This window comes from Canis aureus, chromosome 5 (genome assembly GCF_053574225.1).
Source record: "Canis aureus isolate CA01 chromosome 5, VMU_Caureus_v.1.0, whole genome shotgun sequence".
Lineage (NCBI taxonomy): Eukaryota > Metazoa > Chordata > Mammalia > Carnivora > Canidae > Canis > Canis aureus.
In genome coordinates this window covers 32,428,917-32,451,931 of record NC_135615.1, presented here as the reverse complement: position 1 = coordinate 32,451,931, position 23,015 = coordinate 32,428,917, and the positions used below count along the sequence as shown (strand labels likewise).

General features: G+C 45.1%; 1 long non-coding RNA gene across 1 annotated transcript in view; it reads right to left on the bottom strand.

Moving 5' to 3' along the window:
- Nucleotides 1–23,015, bottom strand: part of LOC144313918 (uncharacterized) — an 87,267-nt gene that overhangs the window by 5,592 nt on the left and 58,660 nt on the right. The window contains exon 2 of the long non-coding RNA XR_013379568.1: nt 1,579–2,590. This is a non-coding gene — a long non-coding RNA (uncharacterized LOC144313918). The remainder of the gene's footprint in view (nt 1–1,578; nt 2,591–23,015) is intronic.

Sequence of the window (23,015 nt, the reverse complement as noted above, 5' to 3'; positions counted from 1 at the left end):
CACCCACACTCTACAGGCACTCTGGACCTGTGGAAGTTTAAAATCCAGAGAACAATAAATAAATAAATAAATAAATAAATAAATAAATAAATAAATAAAATCCAAGGAACAAATGAAAAAATACAGTCGAAATTTAGAGGACAGGGAGTGGAAAACTGATTTTTATGGTAGTCCATGAGAATGCGTCTCCTTCTCTAAGAAAGAAATCGGCCCCGGGGCCAATGAACTACGATTAAAACACAGTCCAAACTACACAGGTGCTTGCATATAGAGTCACCCGTTAATTTAATTGCAGAATGCCAATTTGGTTTTCAAAAAATATATATAAAAAAATCATTTATTGACCGATGTGGTCTCACATCGGCTTTAGTCCAGAAGGTCATGCTGGTTGAGGACCGAAGTCATCTCTGGGAAGATGCTAAGACACCACACCTCAAAGCTGGGCTTCCACAAAGGTCTGGGTTTCTGTCCTGAAAACATTTTTCGAGACCGATATGTTATGTTCTTAGATTTAAAACTTTCCATTGACTGATTCCTTACGGAGAATCTTGAGTCTCCGTAGCTAGCTTGCAAAATGTGAAGATGTCATGCCTCCTTAGTGGTGACATGTCATGATCTTACCAAAATGGAATAAAATGGATACGTGATAATCTGGAACAGTTTCAAACTGCTTCACTTTTCCTGTCAGCAAAGTTTATCTGCAGTCATACACATTTGTGATTCTTTACTCGATGTAAATATTGAGCGAGCAGGACTGTGCACATGGGCTTGGGCCATGGTCTGGGCGATAGTGTTTAACAACCAGCTCTGGGGGCGCCCGGGTGGCTCAGTCGGTGAAGCACCTGCCTTCGGCTCAGGTCATGATCTCAGGGTCCTGGGATCGAGCCCCACGTTGGGCTCCCTGCTCAATGAGGAGTCTGCTTCTCCCTCTTCCTCTGCCCCTCCCCCTGCTTGTGCTGTTTCTCAAATAAATAAATAAAATATCTTCAAACAACCACCGGCTCTGGGAGTGATGATAGAGCCCTCGCTGTAGTGTTTGCCGATGTCTATGATGTGAAGCTCCCAACAGGGCCAGTTTCAGGCTCCCAATTCCACACTATTCCCCTGAACACAGATTTGCTCATCACACCCACACTGGGTCCTCCAGAGCCCATGGGGGCCAGTTCAGCCAGAGGCCAGAAGCTGGGCAGACAGGACAGGTCACTGAAGAAACCAGACCTGGTCTCCATGCTTCGCAAAGTCAAGAATAGCTTACTGAGCAAGATCGTTCGAACAATGCCTTGTTTTCTTTTAAAAACAAGGTTTTTATGATGATGGGTGTGCACACAGAAGTTCATCAAAAGAACGGAGAAAAAAAATGTGACCTACATGGACTGGAAAGCGTTTTTAGATGTGAATGAAAGCCGTGTGCATGTGTGTGTGCGATTAAGTAAATTTAGCATGAAAACAATTGATAATTCCTGGAATACTTATTTTTAGGTGTCGCACTTCTGCGGAACCCTTTCTTTGGCAGTAGGTCATTTCAATAGGACCTCCCTCTTCCTCACTTCAGAAAACGATGGTAATAAAATCACAAACCTGGAGCATCGGAGCCTGGACAGGCTCTGTAAGAGATTTTTCCATAGCCTGGGCCTCCATGGCACAAAAATCGACGAGGACCATCACACGTAGGCAGGGCTCATAAGCAGAGACCTGTTGGGATCAGAACCGGCCCTTGGGTGCAGTCCTGAATGTGAATCCACATTTGTAGAGACTTAACCCTTTCTCAGACCCAACCTCTGTGTCTCATTTTCTTGTGTTTAACTAATTCCCTTTGTCTTGCCTTAAATGAGGCAATTATCCTGCCACCTTTACAGATAATTAAAGATCCTGAAAAACCTGATGATTTCAGGCCCCACTAATTCACAAACTGTGATCAATCCCACAAGGCCTAGATGGCAAAAATAATTAGATGAGCCAACGTAGGGTAAACACATAGGATAATGGGTGCATTGCTGAGCCTGCGTGGGGGAAAGTGCATCCGAGGCCTTGTAAACCTGCCGGAAGGACAGGCCTCCTACAAAACAGGCCGGCGGCAGACCTCTGAATGGGCTCCACGAGCAGACCTCACAGGCAGAGGCCCTGTGAAGAGCCCCGGAGAACCTCGCTCAGGGATCATGAGGAGGGCTGGGGGCTCCAGGGGGCCGGGACACAGTGAAGGTAATCAGAGTGCATTGACCGAAATATTTCTCTAGAAGTCAAGCCTTTTGTGACTTATGCAATGACCTCCATTCCTTATCATGGTAACCCGCATTTTGTGGGCCTCCTTCATCCCCTTAGACGTCATCCACTGGCAGCCCACTGGGCTGCTCCCCAAAGAGAGGGTGAAAACTCAAACTATATGCAGTTCTTTTCATTCAACTTTTCAACAATTAAGTCACGTTTAGCACTAGCAGGCATGGTTTTGAGCCTGTTACAAATAGTGACTCATCCGGTAACGTTCCTCGGCGAGCTCACGGTTTGGTGCAGAAGACAGTTTATCACAAAGGAGATGCGAGGCAACGCCTCCTACCAGCAGCTTGGAGGGTCCGGGGTCCCAGCTGAAAGTGCCCTAAAGGATAAAGGGGAGAGTTTTTAACTGAAGCAGAGGGTAGGTGGGGGTTGGTGAGGTCAGAGATGCAGGCCGGGGTAGCCTGGCATCCTCAAGCTCCTCTGGAGGCACAAAGGATGAGAGGAAGATCTTGGTGGGTTTCCAGCCCCCATTTCAGGTGGCTGTGAGGAAGCTGGATCGAAGACCAGCATCAGCAAGCATTCGGTCAGCCGTCACTTATGGAAACCCAGGAGGGAGGAGATGGGTGTGCGCAACGTTTACACACTTAGGCCAATGATGCATGAGCAGGAGGGTGTTCGGCTTCAAGGGCTAACTCTTGCAGTATGAGAGCATTGGGCAGTCCCAAGGGTTACCTAAGAAATGATTGCAATATACTCCAGCATTTTGTTTTTTATGCAAGAGCAAGGTATCATTCATAAGGCTAGGTACTTGCTACGATTTACTCAGTAACTAGGTAGCACCTACTTTGTGCCAGGCCCTGCATGAGATTTGAGTGGAAATGAGAAGAAGTAAACAGGCATAAGAGCCCGGACTCAGGGGACAGGCCCAGGCTGTTGACAGGTGGCCTTCGTCAGTCCGGGACGGTACTGAAAGCTTGTGTTGTCCCAGGTCCTCACGCGGGCTTCCCTCCGGGCACACCTGTCTCCTAACCTGTTATAAACACAACGGTCACACCCCACGAGGACCCACCAGAGGACCTCGTTTAACTTAACTTCCTCCTTGAAGACCCTCTCTCCAAAGACAGGTCCTGCCCGAGAGCCTGGGCTTGGGGCTTCAGCAGGTGGATTTGGAGGGAACCTGCTTCAGCCCTAAGGGCCACCCACAGCCCAGCTGAAGTCCCGGCCAGCGGCCAGCATCCGCTAGGATCCGTGGGAAAGGCGTCGGGCCACGTCTCCCAGACCCTCACACTGAGGCCCAGAGGAGAGCTGGCCGCTCTGGCTACGTCATCCCCTGATCCACAGACTCCGTGGACCCCGGACGCGTGTTTTACTCACTGAGTTCTGGGGTCCCTCATGGCTCGTTCCTTAATAGTAGTGACTGAAGACGTCACGTACCATCTTGCTCTTTGCGTCTACCAGATGCACATCCTATGGTTTGCAAGCTGAGGCCTACAGGATCTCCAGCTGCAGGGTTCAAGTGCCCCAGCTGCAATGGGGCCCTTGAACCCAGGCGGACTGACCACCCGCTCCCCGCCGGCCTCCCTGGGGGCTGGTCTGGGAGGATGCACAGACCCTCAGTGCCAGTGGCTGGACTGGTTTTGTCAGGCCAGTCCTGGTCTTCCCTGGATTCAGTGCCCTGCACGCCTGGGCAGCTCACCAGATGCCTGACCAGCTCAGAGGATGCCCAGCAAGGTCGTGGCCCATGGCTGATGCGCACACGTGTGGCACACGCTGCGGCAGCAGCCAGAGCCCCCAGAACAGCGACACCTGAGCAGCTACGAGGCTTCCTGGGAGCCTGGCTGGCTCTCCACAGCTGTGTGCATGTTTGGAGAGGCCTGGGGAGCCCTGAGTGCAGGGGCCTGAGGATGCACTTAGGGACACGTGTGCAGCAGGGTGCAGGCGGGCACCCCCCCATGCAGCCCACACAGAGCCCCGACGTGGTCTCCTGACCTTATTTCCCAACCAGATGGGCCACGTACAGGGCTCACTGGTAAAAAGGAACAACGCCACTCCCTGGTCTTTTTATTCTAAAGGGTTGGTTTCTACTGACATGAGCAGCAGCAAGACACAGGGAGACCCCAGCTGAAGTTTATTTTTAACCACGCTAGCCTGCTGGCCCGGTTTGTTTTGTATTAAGAGAAATGGATCCAGCATCCTTCCCCTTTGCTCTCTCCCTCTCAAAAACATCCAAAGGCTACAAGACTTCTATTCCGGTGCTCCCTCTGGAGGAAAAAAAAAATCTTCATTTTCACCTCTTGCAGTGGTAAACCCGGGTTAGACGCACGGTGCCCCATCTCCACGCCGCTCACTGGGGGGCCCCTTCCCGGCAGGAACAGCACTGGGGGTTGGTGGGAGGCGGATGCTGTGGATTCTCTGTACATCGCTACCGAATGCTCCAGCAACCGCAGAGGTGATGTCCACTTAGGTGGGGAGCTTTCAGCTCCCTGCTCGGAGCCCCCCCCACTGCTGCTGCTTCCCTGGGCTCTGTATTTGGAACCCGTCCCTTGCAGGGGCAGGAGAGGACCACCTTCAATCACATAATCCTATATTGGACCCCATGTTCCTGGTCTAGAGCATTGGATCCGAGTTTGACCTACATTACGGAGCGAAACAGCCACCAGCGCACCCGGGATGGAGACGAATTGATTTTTCTGGCTCTCTTGATGTCAAGGGGGATCTACTGCAATGATTAATAATTTATCTGATAAAAGCTTTCGCTGTGGTCTTTGTTACACTGGAGATGCCAAGATTTTACTGTCCCAGGTTTGAGCACTAACCGGGGAGGAGTTCACACTTAGAGCTTGGATAAAAACCCGCAACAGAGGATCGTAGTTGTGTTTCTACGTGTCCCCAAAGAAGAGCAACAAAGGCTGGGGCTGGGGCATACAGCAAATCAGATATTTTTAAACTACCTTTTCACTTTATTTTTCGTATCTGGCTTCCCCACTATTTCACCACCCCTGCCACCTGCCTTTTTCCATTAAATGAGTAAGCGCTTTAGATCTTGAGCTGTTTCTCTGGGTGCAGGGAGTCGGAGAACCAGATAAAAGAAAGCACCAGCTTCCAGATGAGAGGGCTAGAATTTAGCTGGGATGTGTGCAACTCTACTCCCGGTCCTCCAATGGGCTTTGGTTCTAGAAGACAAATATGGCGGCATGAGATGACAATGCCCCATGCATTGCGTCCACTCCAGGAGAAACTTGACTAGATCAAGAATATTACAGAAGGAAAGATATTTTCACATGGTAAAGAGAAAAGAAATCTCACTTGTATCCTTTGAGCTTGTTGAAGATTTGTCAGTAAGCTGCACAACACTGTTTGGCATTTAGACGATGTATGACTGGGGGCCTGCCTTGAGGCTTTGCAAATCTGCACCCTTGACTGTGTTCTGCATCCTAGAGATGCAGCACCAGGACAGGCCTTCTGAAAGCAAAGCGCCGAGTTCAAGGAATGGAGGTGCCATACACAGCCGTACGAGCGTGCTCAGAGGCTCGGCGTGAGCCGGTGGTGATGCCAGGACTGGTTTCAGGTGATCTCATTTTCAGGTCACAGATCATGGCCAAACTATAACCTAGACATTAGTATGTTGATTTTGAGTCAAAAAAAGTTATGTCAATAAAGAACTAAATGGTCACCTACTGGAAACATCTCCAAAGATGGAAATAATACCTACTTGGGTGTAGCTGTATCAGATATATGTGCGGTCTCCTCCACAGGCGCTCCTTCCTCTTCTTGCCTCTATCAGAGAAACACATCTTGTATTGCTAAATTACAGCTTGAGAAACTAGCATGTTGTGTAAATAACCCATTGTGTATCAGCACATTCTGTCAAACCCTAACGTCGCCTGTGTTCCTTATTAGCTGTTCACAGCAACTGCACAAGGGAGAGTCCAAGTCCCGGCTTGACTGTGTCCTAATTATGTGACCTTGGGCAACTCACTTCGTCTCTGTGCTCCGGTACCTTCACGGCTAAACCGGAAAAACAATTTGATGTGCCTCAGAACATGAAGGTGAGGGACATGTGCCTGATGCTGGGGACCATATTGGGCACTCAGGGGGGTGCTGCGTGCACACTGCTTGTCACTGGCATCATTATGTAACAGGGGAAGACACTGAGGGTAGCTCCAAAGTCCTTTTCAATTCTTAGAACTTGACCTCAATCACGGAGAGGCTCTGTGAGCTCAGGGTTCACACAGCTAGTTAGTGAGAGAGGCTATTCTAGAGCACGATGCTCGTATCCCCTTAGTCCTGCTTTCTTTATGTGGTTTCCAAGCTGGAAGACTTGCCTTGACTGATTTTAAGACTTACGATAAAGCTGCAGTAATCAAGCAGCACAATGCTGATGCGAAGATGGAAATGTGGACAATGAAACAGAACAGAGAAGTTGGAAATAGAAATTATATATATATATATATATATATATATATATATATATATATTTGATTTTTTACAAAAGTGCTAAACTAATTCGATGGAAAAAGATGGTATTTTCAACAAATCGTTCCGGAATAGCTCTATAACCCAATGGAAAAGAAAACCTAACTCACTTCTCATTACACACAAATGAGCCATGGGACCAAACATAAAATCTGAAGTTATTGAACTCCTGAAAGCAAACATAGGAGAAAACCTTTGTTCTCATGCCATCCTATGCAAAGATCTCATGGGTAAGATACAAGAGAATAATCTATAAAATTTAAATATGGGTAAGTCGGACTTCACCAAAATTTTAAAATTCTGCATTAGTAACATCATGAAAGCACAAGCACAGATTGGGGGATGAATACTTAAAATCCAGATATCTGACATTTAGGGAAGAGATTTGATCAAACACTTTAGCCCAAGAAAGTTGGTCCAGAAACACATGACGATGCTCATTAATACCAGTAGTCATCAGACAAACCCAGATTAAAACCATAGGGGGTTGGGAGGCATCTAGGGGGCTCAGTCGGTGAAATGTCTGTCTTTGGCTCAGGTCATGATCTCGGGGTCCTGGGATCGAGCCTCACATCAGGCTCCCTGCTCAGCAGAGAATCTGCTTCTCCCTCTCCATCTACTCCCTGCTCGTGTGATATCTCTCGCTCTCTTAAAAAAATAAATAAAATTTTTAAAAATAAAGAAAATCACACCAGGATTCCACTTACCTACTAAACCATCTGTCAAATGAACACATAAGCAAGAACCTAAAATGTGCGGCAGAAGCATGGAACAAATGGACCCCTCCCACATCTGAAGGCACAGCCACTTTGGAAAACAGTGGGGACATTTCTTATAAAGTGAAACCTACACTTATCACTTAAGTTACACATACACTTTCTCAAGCATAATAGCCCCAAACTGGAAACAATTGAAATATCTATCACATTGTGAATGCGTGAACAAATTGGGATTTCTCTCTATCGTGGGATACCACCAACGTACTACTGATGATGTGCAGTGTCACGGATGGATCCCAGAACATTTAATTCAGTGAAAGAAGCCACACACAGGACACCACGCCCAAGGTAGGGTTTATTTTTGTGAAATCCCAGCTGAGGCCAGATTCATCTGCAATGACAGACAGCAGAGGGGTGGTTGCCAGGATCCATGCAGGGAAGAGGACAGACAATCTGCAAAGAAGCACAGGGCGCTTTGACAGGTGATGGAAATGTTCTAGATCTTGACCAGACTGGTGACCTGTAATGGATACATTTCATTGCATATAAACTACACATCAATAAAATCAATTTTTAAATTTGGAGGCTACGTCTGAGAGCTCTTAGGAGCAGGGAATTCTCATTCTTAGGGCTGATACTGCCTTGGATGTTTTGCATATGTTAAACCACCAATTGGTGGCAAGACAAATCAGTAGGTCTTGTTGTATTTATAACTATAGAGAAGTAGACTGAAGCCCAGCGAGTACAGAGCTTGTCCAGGGCCACCGGGCTAGGGTGTTTAGTAGCACAGAGATGTTTATATCTCTTGGTTCTGACTCCAAAGCTTCTCGGAGCTAAGCAGGGGCCATTTTCCGCTGGTGTTTGCAAAAGCACAGAGGTAGAAGCTCAGGTAGGAAGTTACCTGAGCATCAGCTATCACTCAGAGTTCTCTGAAGGACGTTATATGTGTGTGCGTATATACAGGCACTGATACTTATATATTATATAAATATATATGCTATTATTTCATTATTGGCAAACTCCAACAATCGAGTCAAGTAGAGAATTCTGTGAAGCAATTAAAACCTCCAACCACTCAATTTCCCAGGTAGATTTTTAGAATCCCTTAAGACATTCCTCTAGCCACATCGCCAGTACTGTCCTAGGTCAGCAGGGCAGACAGTACTTCAATCATACAGAACCTCAGAGCTGAAATGCTCTGTAGGGATATAATATTTTAAAAAATCAAAATATGAAAAGAATAAGAAAATGTTGAACACCGGGCATAAGGAACCCACAGGGGCCTATGAGCCAGACTGGCCACTTCCCAGAATGGCGCCACACTGGTTCAAACTCCTTACTTCCTTTCATTTTCTTTTCCGATGCGTTTTAGAGCAAATTGCAGACATCAGCATGTAGTTCCCTCCGTACATAAGTACACGTCTCTTAAAAGGAAAGCTTTTTGATGTAAACACAAAAAGCTAATACCTAACAAAATTATACCTAACAAAATTAACAATGCGAGCTAACGCAGAATCCTTATTCCAGGTTCAAGGGAGGCCTGGACAAGGTTGTATTAGGGGTTTCCCCCACACACAAGCCACATTCCAAAGAAGCCCACACGCTCACTGGTTGCTGTGGTTCTCTAGTTCCTTCCATCTTACCCCAGTCTCCCTTTCTTCTTCCCGTGGTGCTGACGTGCTGAAGAAACCAGGCTGCTGGCCTGGAGAAGCCCACGCTCTAGATTGCTCTGTTTGTTCCCTCCAGGGAGATTTCAATCGTCCCTTGGCCCCCACATTCCCATAAACTCAAGTCACTCTAAGGCCTTCATCAGACTCAGGTCCATTGTCTGGGTCACAGTATGCCACACCTGGAGCTACATGCTGTGTTTTGACTTTACGAGGAGTTACAGGGTCTGTGCTTTAAATACTAAGTTAGAAAATAAAAAAAAAAAAAAAATTAAAAAAAAATAAATACTAAGTTAGTTGGAAACCCTCTTTGCCAGTTGCTCCCACTCAGAGTGAGGTGCCAAGCTACTGAGACTTCAGGGCTTCGGTGTCCACTCAGCTCCCCAACAAGTGGAGCTGCCAGTGCTGGGAGCCCAGAATGAATTCCCCACCATGATGAAACACAAGGGCCTGTCCTCCACCAAGACGCCTTATACATGCTGCCTTTCATGCTTTTTGCACTGAGCTGTCCACCATGAAGGGCAGCCACTTCTCCTAATGAACAAGTGAAAAGACAAGCTGCGTAGTAATCATTTCTAATTGGATACGGATCCAACAGATTGATTCATTATTCCCAAGTACGGCTGTCAATGTTCTGCGTGGTGCTCCTATTAACCTAATATCCTAAATGTCTCTACTGCTGTAGCTGTCAGATTAGGTTAGCCCCAATTTAGCAGCCTCAGTCTCCTTCCCACAAAATCAGCTGGTGAGGTGGGGCGGGGTGATAAGTTAATGGCTAGATAACACTACCCATCTTCTCCCCCATTTGGGTGTCCCTGACCCAGGCCTCCTTCTACCCACACCTTAAGTTTGCAACAGAAGAAATACCCCCGTCTCTCCTGTCCCTATAATGGCCGTGTTTTCAGGATAGCCTCATCCGTGCTACTGGTAGGAGACCATGCTCTGCCCGAATCATTAAGACTAAAGTGTTAGGGACTGACCATGTAGTTTCCTTAACAGGGAAAGAGAGAAGACAGGAAGGAATGATATTAAGCAGCTGATTTTTCAGTCACCTGTAGGAAACATTGCTGGAGATGGGCTTTGTGGTAGACCTGCCTGTCACCCAACCGATGGCCATATTCCCTCCCCCTTTACTCACACAGGACATGGTTTATTTGGGGCAGCAAAGCACTCAACTCAAAGACTATATATTCAGGTTTGCCTGTAAGAGTATCTTTTCCAGCCTGATGAGCTGACACAATTATCAATAATGATCCACATGGTGCTTTCAAAAGTGTCTGAGTTTGCACAATTAAAATATTTGGCCACCCAACGTAGTAGTGACTAATGATGTAAGAGGAAGTCTTGGTGAGATGCTTCTGGAAAACTCATTACAGGTGTCCGATTCAAATTGGACGTGCGCTTTTGTGCACTCCCCACCCTCCTCCTCCCGCATCCTGCAGGAATGCAGAGAGAGAGGTGTGTGCTCCGGCCGGTCAGATCGTGCAGAGGGCTTGAGGATAGAGCGGAAGCCCAGAGCTGGGGCCTAATGAACTGACCTGCTGGTCAACTTTAGGATAATTATTCCTGAATGGCCGTCCCTTCTCTTCAGCCTGCTGCCAACTCATGCTCACCGTCTACAGTGGTGAGTAGACACAGGTCAACTCTAGGTGGCTTTCTTCTTCCTCTCTTTGTAGTTTTATGGTTTTATAAGCACAAATACGACATGCACACAAACCGTCTATTCATTTTCTTCCCTCTGCAGCCTGGCACTGGGACAGGTGACTTCAAATACTGTCTCTATGTTGACCCAACCTGGGACTGTCACAGGCAATGCAGGTGTAAGCCGTGGGCAAGCACACACCACTTGAGCCCCTCCTCACACACAGCACATCACTGTCTGTGCTCAGAACTAGGTTCTGAAAGATGAATTTCTTTGAATAAGGCTCAGTGTAGACCAACCTCCTCCTACATTCTATTCTTTTGCGAATGTGTTACTGTGATGGACAACACTTTTGTGTCCCTGCCAAGATCCGTGTGGAAACCTAGGCTGATGGTCTTCAGAGATGGGACTTTCCAGGGGTGATGAGGTCTGGAGGGTGCAGCCTGCATGATGGGGTCAGTGTCCTTATAAAACAGACCCTAGGGAGCCCCCTCATGCCTACCCACCCTGACTCCCTGAGATCACAGCAAGAAGACAGTGGTGTTTGAACCAGAGCATGAGCTTTCACCAGACACGAAATCTGCAGATGCTGGGACTGTGGAGCTGCAGCCCCCAGAGCTGCGACAGAGCAGTGCCTGCTGTCCACGAGCTACCCAGTCTACGGCACTTTGGCATGGAGTCTGCACAGAGCCGAACAATACGTAACTCCAGATGAACAGAGATTTATGATTATCCATGCGATGCCACACATTACACACTCAGCTCTATGTGAGCAGTCACAAATATGAGAACATCATAAATCACTTCAATTATCCACATACCTACATGCCTAGGAATAAATTAAACTAATATTGAATACCCAACTGTTCACACCCAGGGCAAAATCTAAATTTTGTTGCGAAGTAACATCCCTGCCTATCACCACAATCCATCCTTCCAGAATTATTTTTCCAGGTTAACTGGACACCTGAGTACTTTAAAGACTAAATCCTGGAGGCCACTGAAGATTTATCAAGAGTTGAGAAACCGCTCAGTGGTTTCCCTGAGTGCATTGCACATCTCAGGCCATGAACAGGGTTCTCCGTTGGTCTCCCAAGGATCCCAGGGTAGCTCTGAAGTCTACGCGGCTGTCACTGCTATGGCATCTTGGCTGTAGCGTGATCCAGCCCACCTTAACATCTTGAAGCCATGAAAATGCCAGTTACTAGACTGTCTGGTAACCTGGCTATTTTTTGACCTGGAATCCTCATCTCTGTGAGTACACCTTCCCACTAATGCACCAGGATCCCTGCTCTGAAAGAGCAGCTCACAGCTGATGCTCTCTGCCCCATGCCATGAAAATCACATCGAGGATAAGGAAAAAAATGTTCCTAAAAGCAGTATCAGGGGCACCCTGGTAGCTCAATGGTGAGTGTTTGCCTTTGGTTCAGGGCGTGATCCTGGGGTCCTGGAATCGAGTCCCACATTCTGTTCCCCACAGGGAGCCTGCTTCTCCCTCTGCCTGTGTCTCTGCCTCTCTCTGTGTCTCACATGAATAAATAATTTTTTTTTAAAAGAGCCATATCTACATTTCCTGTCTCAGCTTACTTGGAAAAAAAGAAGCTTTCCAAGCTTTCCTGCAATAAACACAATGGATTTGGGCAGGTTTTAGCAGAAGCAGGCAAAGAAGTGTTTTTGCCTGAACCACTGATGAGCCTGCAGGCCACTAACCCTCCCCATGGAAATCACTCTGAAGGACGAGAGAGAAGGGAGGGCTGGACGCCACAGGTCTCTGCTAATTGCTGTCCTCTTGGTTTTGTTCACTCTAAACTTTAAATCTGGGTGGTAACTCACAGGAGAAAAATCACAAGGTGGTTTGCATTTGTTACCTTTACATAAGAAGGATCTTAACACGTGAAAAAATTTTTAGGAAAACTGTAATTAGGGATGCGTGGCCTCGCGAAGAGAAAGAAAGAGCGCCCTGTCATTGGTAAAATGTCAAGCGGATTGGTTCTGCAGTAAAACAAGCTTTTGTCTCCAAAAGGCTCGGGGTATAATTAAGAGATTGGTGTGCCAGCTGGGGCCGCTGATTCAGCAAGCTGGGTCCCCCTCGCTATTACCCCGAATGGCACGTCGCTGCATCTATAAACAGAGTGCAAAGGGGCTGGCCATATTAGGAGTAATAATAGTGATAAAGTTAACAAGAGGGCCGTGAAGAAACGGATCAAGATAAATACTGCCTTCCTCTCCACCTCACACGGTCTCTCTCTCTCTCTCTCTCTCTCTCTCTGCTTCTTCTTGGCTCTGAGCTGCATTTCAGGACCCGGTCCTGCATTTGCACAGCAGCATCCACGTTTAGAGCAGTGACCCTGAGCAGCTGTGCTCTGTATTCGGCTGTACCAGCCACTGCGCAGTTACTGGGGTCAAAGCAATAAGGCATTTCTATATTTCCCACTTCTATTCTCTGGAAAAAAAAAAAAAAAGAAGAAGAAAGAAAGAAAAAAAAGAAAAAGATAGAAAAAGATAGGGAAGCACAAAAGGAAAGGCATATCTTGAAGCTTGAGGTTTTGTCACACAAAAAAAGAAACAAAAAAGCCCACAGTAAATATATATACAAAAAAGAAAAAGCCCACATGGTCACACAGCAGGTGGGGGCTGCAGATTTCCTCCGGAGTGTGCAGGCCCGACAGGCACAAAGCAGATCAATCCTCAGTGGCCTGTCTCATCGGCCAAGTGGTAACGATCTGCATGTTAACACACAGCCCCAGACGTGGATTCCGGCAGCACGGACGGTGGCATTTGGGCCCCAGCACTGAGAGCAAGGGTGAGTTTCCAGGGTAGACGAAGAAAGCCACACAAAATGCAAAATGGTACGACCACCCTGGAAGACAGTTTGGTGCTTGATCATTAAACTACACATTTTTGCCATATGATCCAGCAGTTGCACCCCTTGCCGTGTACCCAAAGAAGCTGAAAACTCAGGTCCACACAGAAAGCACGTGGATAATTATAGCAGGTTTATTCATAATTTCCAAATGGCAGAAGCAGCACGATGCCCTTCAGTAGGTGGATCGGCCAAGAACTATGACACGTCTATAATGGAGTATTACTCAGCACTGGAAAGAAATGAGCTATCAAGCCAAAAAGACATGGAGGGAACTTAAATGCGTATTCCTGAGGGGCCAAAGCCAGTATGAAAAGGCTCCATGCTGTGTGATCCCAATTCCATGACATTTCTGGAAAAAGCAGAACTATAGACAATAAAGAGCTCGGTGGGGACAATAAAGAGCTCGGTGGTCACCAGCAGTGGGAGGAAGGAGGGATGGACGGTGGAGCAGAAGGATTTTCAGGGCAGTGAAACTACTTGGATACTATGATACCCTAAGTACGGACACGTCACTCTACATTTTCTCCAAACCTGAAGAATGTCCAGCACCAAGAGTGAACCCGAATGTCAGGTATAGACTTTGGGTGATGATGATGGTGATGAGTCAATGTACGTTCATTGACTGTAACAAACGCACCACTCTGGTGGGCACGTGGAGAGTGAGGAAGGCTGTGCCTGTGTGCGGGTCAGGGGCGGAAGGGAAATCTCTGAACTTTTCCCCTTAATATTCCTGTGAACCTAAAATTACTCTGAAAGACTCAAGTCTTAAAAAAAAAAAAAAAAAACAAAAAAAAAAACAAAGCCATGTTGGAGCCAAATGCACCCAGCAAAGATTACGGAGGTGAAGTTCCTGAGACTCAAGTCCACCTGTGCTGAAGGGACTGAGTACATTACAAGTGAAACCAAAATCTGTGAACAGACTGGTTCTTACTGGTTAGCAAGAATGTTCCAATATATAAGCAGAATTAAAGGAAACCCTTTCTTGCGTTTCTTAGTGAGAAAACACCTGGCTGTATTAAAAATCATGGTTTTTGCCTTCACATATTTTAAGTACTCAAAAAGAAGATAAAATTTTAATTAAGTAGATCCTTCTAATGTATAGATTTTTAGCCGTAGCTCACATAGTTATGTCTTCCTGGGAAATATGATTTGTATTTGGTCATTGTTTTTTTTTTTCCCCCAAGATTTTATTTATTTATTTGACAGGGAGTGAGAGAGAGAGATCACAGAAGGAGGGGCAGAGGGAGAAGGAGACACCCCCCACCATGGATCAGGGAGCCCGATGCTGCGGGGACTCAAGCCCAAGACCCCAAGGTCATGACCTGAGCCCAAGTCAGATGCTTCATACCCTGAGCCACCCAGGTGCCCCATGCAGTCATTTCCAGCTTCCGATGTACCTGGTAAGTTCACACTCCAATTATATGTTTCAACAGAACTTCAGCGACTCAAAATAATTCACTAGGCATGTACCGCGTGTTTACCTTAACCAGTGAATCACTCCCCCTGGAACAATAATTGTCACGCCTTCCGTGTGTGGGGTGCAGGGGTGCAGCTCCGTAGACACCAGAAACAATGACTTTCCCTGCAGAAACTTGAGGTATTCTTAGCATGGGGTGATTTGACAACAGCAGACTGGCAGGATTTTAACCAGTTTTTCTTTGGACCGCTGTTGGATTGGCATTTCATATTTGAGACTGAAAATAAAAGCAAACTCCTTAAGGCGCGTTCGTCTAAACTCAATGTAGCCTAGTCGTTTATGGGAAAGAATACTGTTCCCTCCCTCCAAGTCGTTGGTTAAGTAGGGCCACCACTGAGCTGGCTTAGGATGGGGACACGTTAGAGTTCCCGGGTATCTGCAGTTCACAGCAGGCTGAGCCTGTGGCCCGTGCCAGACCAGCACTCACAGGAGACGACCCCCTGGCTCTGTCTGTGTCTCTGCGCATCTGTAGGTCAGGGTGGGTGGTGCGTCGGGGACAAACACCACCCAAACACCTGAAAAGAAGAAAGAAAAATATCTAAGGAACCAAAGATGCTCTTCTTCATGAAAGAAGTCATTCAGAGGACCATTGAGAAGAAACTTTGGACCAGTGTCTCTCTTAAAAGGCAGTTTTGGTAGCAGGTGCCTAGTAGCGGCTCAAGCAGCTTATAGTACAGTTTCCAAAGCTGTAAGATGCAGCAAACCACACCCTTAGGAATTGGGCCTCAGAGGTGCAATGCTCACTAGAAGTCACAGTGAGCGTTCCATGCATTTTTCAAACTTTTTTTTTTTTTTTTTTTTTGAGATTTGATTTATTTTTTCATGAGAGGCATACAGAGAGAGAGAGGGGCAGGGACACAGGCAGAGGCACAAGCAGGCCCCATGCAAAAAGCCTGAAGTGGAACTTGATCCCGGGACTCCAGGATCTTGCCCTGGGCCAAAGGCAGGAGCTAAACCAATGAGCCGCCCAGGGATTCCCTCCATGCATTTTTCAAGTGAAGAACCTCTGCTCTGATCTATCCTTGAACGATGTCAAGACAAAGTTGGGCTTAGGTGACATATTCCTGCTTCATCATGCGTCACCTCCAACCGCCTAGCTCTCTACCCACTGTTCTGCGGGGCTCTTTGGCTTCCCAAGATGATGCCTGGGGATGGTATGGGGACTTGCATGGAGGGAGGGGGCCGCTGGAGGGGAGAGGATGAGCTAGCCAGGTCCTGCTCACACCCCGCTCCCTCACCGACTCTGCTTTAATCAACGTGACCCCTCTCCTGTGTACTCCATGCACTATGCAGCTGGTAACTATGATGCGGTATAAGATGTCATACCTCGGAAAACTGTTCTCACCTTTAGCAGTTGTTGTGTCTCACACCTGGTCTCCCCCAGTCACTGGGATAGGATTCTGGTCCGTGTCAGATTACTTTGGGGAAGATTTTAATAATCCGATCAAGTTTATCCCGCCTCTTTCATTAAACTGATCACACTACGGGAGATGAATATAAAAGAAGGCCAGCCTGAGTTTATTTGAGGCCTGAATGGTAAGTTATTTAAAGAAACCCCATGCTACTATTTTCAGACACATACAGTAAATGTAACCAGTCTAAGCTATGAATGTCGGTGATTTTAAGGAACTGGCTCAGCCTGAAAATCACCAACCCACAGGAGAAAAAATAACTAAGATGCAAACACACGCAGTTTTTCTGAACTGTACTTACATATTAAATTAAGCTGAAGTTTAAAATCAAAGCAGACAATGTAAAATGTATCCGACCCACATAATGGATTTTATGTTCACTTTTGTTCCCTGCCTATTGTGCTTAAAAGCCGTTTAAGAGGAAATGGTAGAAGAAATAAATTGAGGACAGGAATGGGTAAGGAGAGGATTGATAGAAAAAGAGTGAAGGAAATTCAAGGCTCTGGAGGTCTGGAGATGGATGTGGTTTTCAATACCCTTTTGTTTCCCTGGGCATCGGCGCCGGAGCAACTGGTCACCTGTGACCTGGACCTTTACCAGGTCCATTCATCATCATCTTAACAAGCCTCCCTGACTTCTCGTAGAAGCTGTGGGAGGTTCTGCTCAAGGGGTGTGCCTGGAAAAACCCCGTCAGTGGGAGAAGTATATTCTCAGCAGCTACTTGGAAGAACTATGTCACATCATACGCCAGGTAAGAAGGAACAGAGGATGAAGTCTGATATCTGGGGACACAGAGATCCTTTATTCACATTTTAAGAAAAGACGGAGTTTCATCTTATGTAGCCTTTCAATTATTTCTAAACGGGTCACCTACAGCATTGTGTACTGGAGAACAGTTGGCTCTCTGAATAGTTGAAATATTAACTGGCTTTGATAGGTTTTTAACTCATTTAGGAAATCCTTTGGTTGCAGGTAATACACAGCTAAACTCAATTTAGCCCCAATTTCTGTTGCTGTAAATTCTCAGTTAATGCACTGAGAATCTTCCGACTTTTAAAGGCGTGGTCAATGGTCTTCTCTGGCTCACCATCTACGAGGTTGCCACCAGGATCTGTATGCACAGAACACATCCTCTTCCCTTGGACTTTTCTCTTTGTCAAGAAAGGCTGGTTTTAGGGTACCTTTCATTTTCCTTTTTGTGCTCATAGCCACTCTACCTGAACATAAAATTTTAAAAAATATGTCCGTAGGCTAGAAATTAACTTTTCCATAATACCTTGCATGGAGCAGAACCATCAGAAAAAACCATACTCTCCAAGGTAAAGGGGAAAAAAGCTTGAGGAATCCTGAACAGGGTCCAGGAAAGAAGGGAAACATTAAAGAGTTAAACGAGCAGATAAGATATAATTAAATGAGATTATCAGTTTTAGTTAAATCTGGAAGTCAAAGATGGAGTTCTGATTTCAAGTATTAGAATTTTTAACATAAAATGTGGGTAAAGATGAGAAGAGACTCTTGAATGTCGGGGCCAGTCGAATAATAAAGCTCATCCTTTCAAAAATTTTAAATTAGGATTAAAAACATCACACAGGGAAGTACATGACAGCCGCTTCTTTACTTCCCTTCCATTTCTGCCATGTTTATTATTCATCAGTTGTGTACAATTCTTTCCAAAGGGATGAGAGAAGTTTGTTCTTTGCCAAGGTAGTGATTTTGATGACTACAGGGTAAGTGGGATTAGTGGAATTCAAATTCTGGAAGAGTGCCACTATCCTGAGTGTCATTAATGCTTCTCTGTGGCACATCTGCTGGCGTGAGTTCCCAAGGATGAGGTCAAGACCTGCAGTGGTGTATGTGGCAGACATGCGTTGCTTCTGCCCTTATGAGCATTCATCCTCCCTTCTTCCAGAAATCAAAGCTACTCCTTCTGAACTTTCAATCCATGTGCTTGGAATTCATTTAAATTCATTTCCAAGAGTAGGCATGTGATTCAAGCCTCATTTTCTTGGGCAAATGACCCAGTCCACTGCAATTCAACTCAATCCCAGCTCCTTTACTGGAACTCATACGAAACAGGTGGTTTTTTCCTCTGGGGTTTGCCAAATGCCAGTCTCAGCCTCCTAGAAGCCCTTCTTTTTTACTCATTGGAGACAGCCTACATGAGAATCAATCTACACACAAAATACAAAGTCTGATCGATTCCTGACGACATCATTAGAGCACCTGGATTTACTCATGGCTGAAGACTGCTCCATTCTTGGATTCTGTAGCTTCATGAATCTATGTTATCTCCCACCTTGGTTTTTGTTTGGCTTTTATTTACTTTTATCAATTTGAATTGGGTTCCCATCATTTACATCTGATATTCTTAATTAACAGATTTCATTTTAAGAGGAATATTAGTAAGTTTAGAAGAACATATTGGGGTGCCTGGCTGACTTGGTCAGAAGAGCATGTGACTCTTGATCTCGGGGTCATGAGTTCGAGCTCCATGACTGTACAGATTTCTTAAGTAAATAAATAAACCTTAAAAATGACAAAAAAAGAACATATTAAAAATACTATGATGGCTAAAGAGAGTTATAAATGAAGTCACTAAACAAATAAGTTGAAGGAACTGGAGATATTTGGTTAGAGTAGACCTATCATCCTCAATACTTCGAAAGATGTTATTTAGAAGAGAGAGTGGGCACTCTGTGGGCCACATGATGCACATAATGCCCTCACTTGCTACTCAAATAGAACTTGTGGTAAGATTCCTTCCAGGGCAACAGTAAGGTCTAAGGAGGTATTCTGAACTCATAGAGTCTATGAGTCAATCATTTGAAATGGGCATTTCCTTGTTATTTTTCAATACAGCCTGCAATCAAATAGGATGGCATGCCAAGAAAGCTCGAAACTCACTCCATAGAGGTCTAGTTGAAGTGGGAGGAGAGGGAGCAGCCAATGAGAACAGACGGTATTTTTTTGTCTTTTTTTTTTTTTTTAAGTTTTCACTTTAATTCTAGTTAGTTAACATATTAGTCTTGTAGTCTCAGGTGTATGATATCGTGATTCAACACTTCCATACATCAGCCGGGGCTCATCACGTCGATAACTTTCTGAAATGCTGCCATGGAGCTTTAAGATATATCTGGCAGTCACTCACACTCAACCCCATTTCTCTTTGGTCTTAAAATCATTCTAGCAGGTCCACGTATCTGCTCACAAGCAGTTCCTGCTAAAATCAGAGAGGATGCTTCCTGAGAATTCCCCGATTATGTTATGTTAGCAGCTATGTAACACGAGGTAGCATCATTGTCCACATCCACTGGAGAGTTTACTGTTTAGGACAAATTTTTATCAAGACTCCAGAGCACAAACGATGCTGTCCTCACTGCTCCCACACTCCCTTCTCCATACCTGGATCCTGATATCTGCTGCAAGGTATCATTCTTGTTTCTTTAGATGTTATTCATCCACTCCTCCCCAGGAGACAGAGTTTTCCCGGAGGGCAAAGGCTGTGTGGATGTTATTTCTGAATTCCTAGGCCCTAAATCCATTCTGGAATATACCTGACAGCCAATATTTGTTGAATAAATGGTCGCTCAAGTATTATGGTTTGTGTGCAATGCTTTTTTTGTAGCTAACCTGAGGAAAGCTCACTGGAATTCAATTTTGTCGACACCTTCCTATTAGCCAGAAGTGGGAATAGATGTCATCAATACTGAGGACCTTGAGTGGAATACAAATCACTGCTTCTTGGCATGTCATTAGGGTATCACTGGATAGACTTAAACAGAACTCTAGTAAAGAATTCTCACATTTTTAAAAAAGAAATGAGGATAGTTGCTCAGTTGTTCTAAAAATACTTCATTAATGGTGACTTTGGAATATATTTGTTACGTTTAATTATCTCGTAACAAATTATATTTCTGGAATAAATATACTACAGGTTTATAACACAGTTTCATAACAAGAATAACAAAACTCAATTGCAGAGTCACATTCACAAATAGAAACAGAAGTCTATACCTACGGCATGCAACTGATGAATCTCCCCTCTGCAGTGAATTTTATTTGCAAATGAGGATGTATAACTAGGCAGTTCCTCATAGTTTTCAAAGCTTCACACATTTTTTTATTTGATTCTCAAAAAATTATGTGAGTTATTTTGGGTAGGAGGAGAAGTTTTCTTTCACTCTACCCCTAGAAAAGCCAGAAATGATAAGATAAACAATAGGGCCGGAGCTGAAATTCAGATTTCTAGCCCCAGTGCATTTTCATTTCTTATTCCCAAAGAACTGTGAGGCACAGGGGAAAAGTGCCCTTGCTTTAGAAGCAGGTTAAGCTCTTAAAGATAAAATTTATATACAGAAATTGAATGTTTTGGAAGATCAAAACACAAGTGGCTTCATTGTTAAAGACATGAAATGAAATAACTCCCTTGTTCAGAAAATAGACACCTAAAAGTTAGTTTTAATTAAATAAAGTCATGGGTGAAAATAAGAATCCTGAACTCTTGATTTACCATCATTTAAAGAAGAACTAAAGGGCAGCCAGGGTGGCTCAGCGGTTTAGCACCTGCCTTCAGCCTAGGGTGTGATCCTGGAGACCCGGGATCGAGTCCCACGTCGGGCTCCCTGCATGGAGCCTGTTCTCCGTCTGCCTGTGTCTCTGCCTCTCTCTCTCTCATGAATAAATAAAATAAAATAAAATAAAATAAAATAAAATAAAATAAAATAAAAAATAAAATAAAGAAGAACTAAAATGTTGACCAACAATGCCTTCATTTATTCGGTCATCAAACTGACATGTAATGAAGGGTACTGCACACCTGTGAAGATGCTCCTGGGAAATATGTCAGTATCCACCTATGTGCCAAAGTACAATGTTACAATGTGAGTAGGACCTGAGGCAAAATAAAGAGGAATAGTCCATATAATTTGCAAATAAGTCCAGACAGGCGTCCCATGCCTGATTTAAATAATTTCTAAGGAAAGAAAACACCTCTTAGGCAGAAGATAAAGCAAGTGAGTAATTAGGTGGAATGCTGTGAGTCAACTCCCTTCTTTGCCTATTTGCACTTCCTGTTCCCTGAGGATCTCTCCACCCCTAGACCAGTAGCAGCAGAAGCACAGCAAACATAGTCGTCCCAGTAAATAGCGTGGTCCCTGTACACATAAGGGCCCATGATAATGCAGGTTAGCTAAATCCCATACCTGACCACAGAAATGCACAGGACCACAGAAATCCACAATGCTTGTGCTTCTTAGAAAGACGAAGACAATAACTGTCTGCATGCCAGAAGGGCTACCAAAGTGCTTTGTACGAGCTGCTTCATTTCATCTCAAAAACTCCGTGAGGACAGGATAAAGGGAGGTGTGGATGGAAGTCAGAACTCACGTAGCTCATCATCCTATTCTAAACAAACAAACAAACAAACCCTGGTGAGAAGTGTAAGGTGACTTGTTCTGAGCACAGAGCAGATTGTGCCAGAGTCAATGTTCCAACACAAGACTCCTCATCCCAAGGTCATGCTGCTCCCCTGATGGAACACACATGCTTCCATGCGGGGTAGTGTGGTGACCACAGAGACAAGTGGCTCATGCCCTTAGAGGTATAGACGATCTGCACTGCTGGCTCTGTAGGCAGGTGGGGTACATGGTTTTGTCCTAAAAAGAATTAGTGGTAAAGCACAGAGGCCAACTTGGTATTTTACCATCTGGTCACCAAAGATGAAAATGTAGTAACATTCAGGGTTTTTATCGGCAACACTACTTTCCCTCCAAACTCAAGTATTTTGTCTACAATGACAAAATAAAGAATCAAATAATTTACTAGAATGATTTGTACAACCATCAAGAGCAGCAGCCCAAAAGCTCTCCATTCCTCAAAGAAAGGCACGAACACTTCTCAGCCCTGGGTAAACGCAGCCTACTGGATGCTTGAAGACCACTTGCTCTAGCCAATGTCCGCTCCTCACTCTTCTCAGACTTTGGGTCCAGGTCGCCTGTGTATTTATATTGGAGGGTGAAGTTCTACGTAACTAATAAAGGTCACTTTCAGCCAAGAAGACAGAAAACAAATGAGAGGAATGGAAATGAAAGGTGGCCAGCGCTTAGTCGTGACTGAAGCCTGCTTCGAAAGGCGTGGTGAGGTCAGAATATTCTGCAGAGAGGTTTCAATGCTTTCTTAAAAACTGGAGATAAATATTCACAAGGGACAAGGGTGATAAGAAATGTCACAGCAACTTTTGTGTTCAAGGGAGTTGCAAAACAAGCCAAAGAGCCCAATGATTCTCTCAAATGATGAATAAAAAGGCTTTGTCTCGCTTAGAAAGCAGCCTCCTGAACAGAAATTTTAGCTCCAAGGAGGTGCTGAAAGATCAGAACACTTTCAGTTTCTCTACAAATGACGGAAATTGAAGAAGGTGACTGAGGCTTAGGAGAGAAATCTCTCTCAAGAGAGAGAGTTCTTTATTATCTCAAACCACTGACTTTATTTTTTTTGTGTGATTTTCATTCTCAAAACAGTTGAGTAAAGGCAGCTTGCCCAGTTGAGTG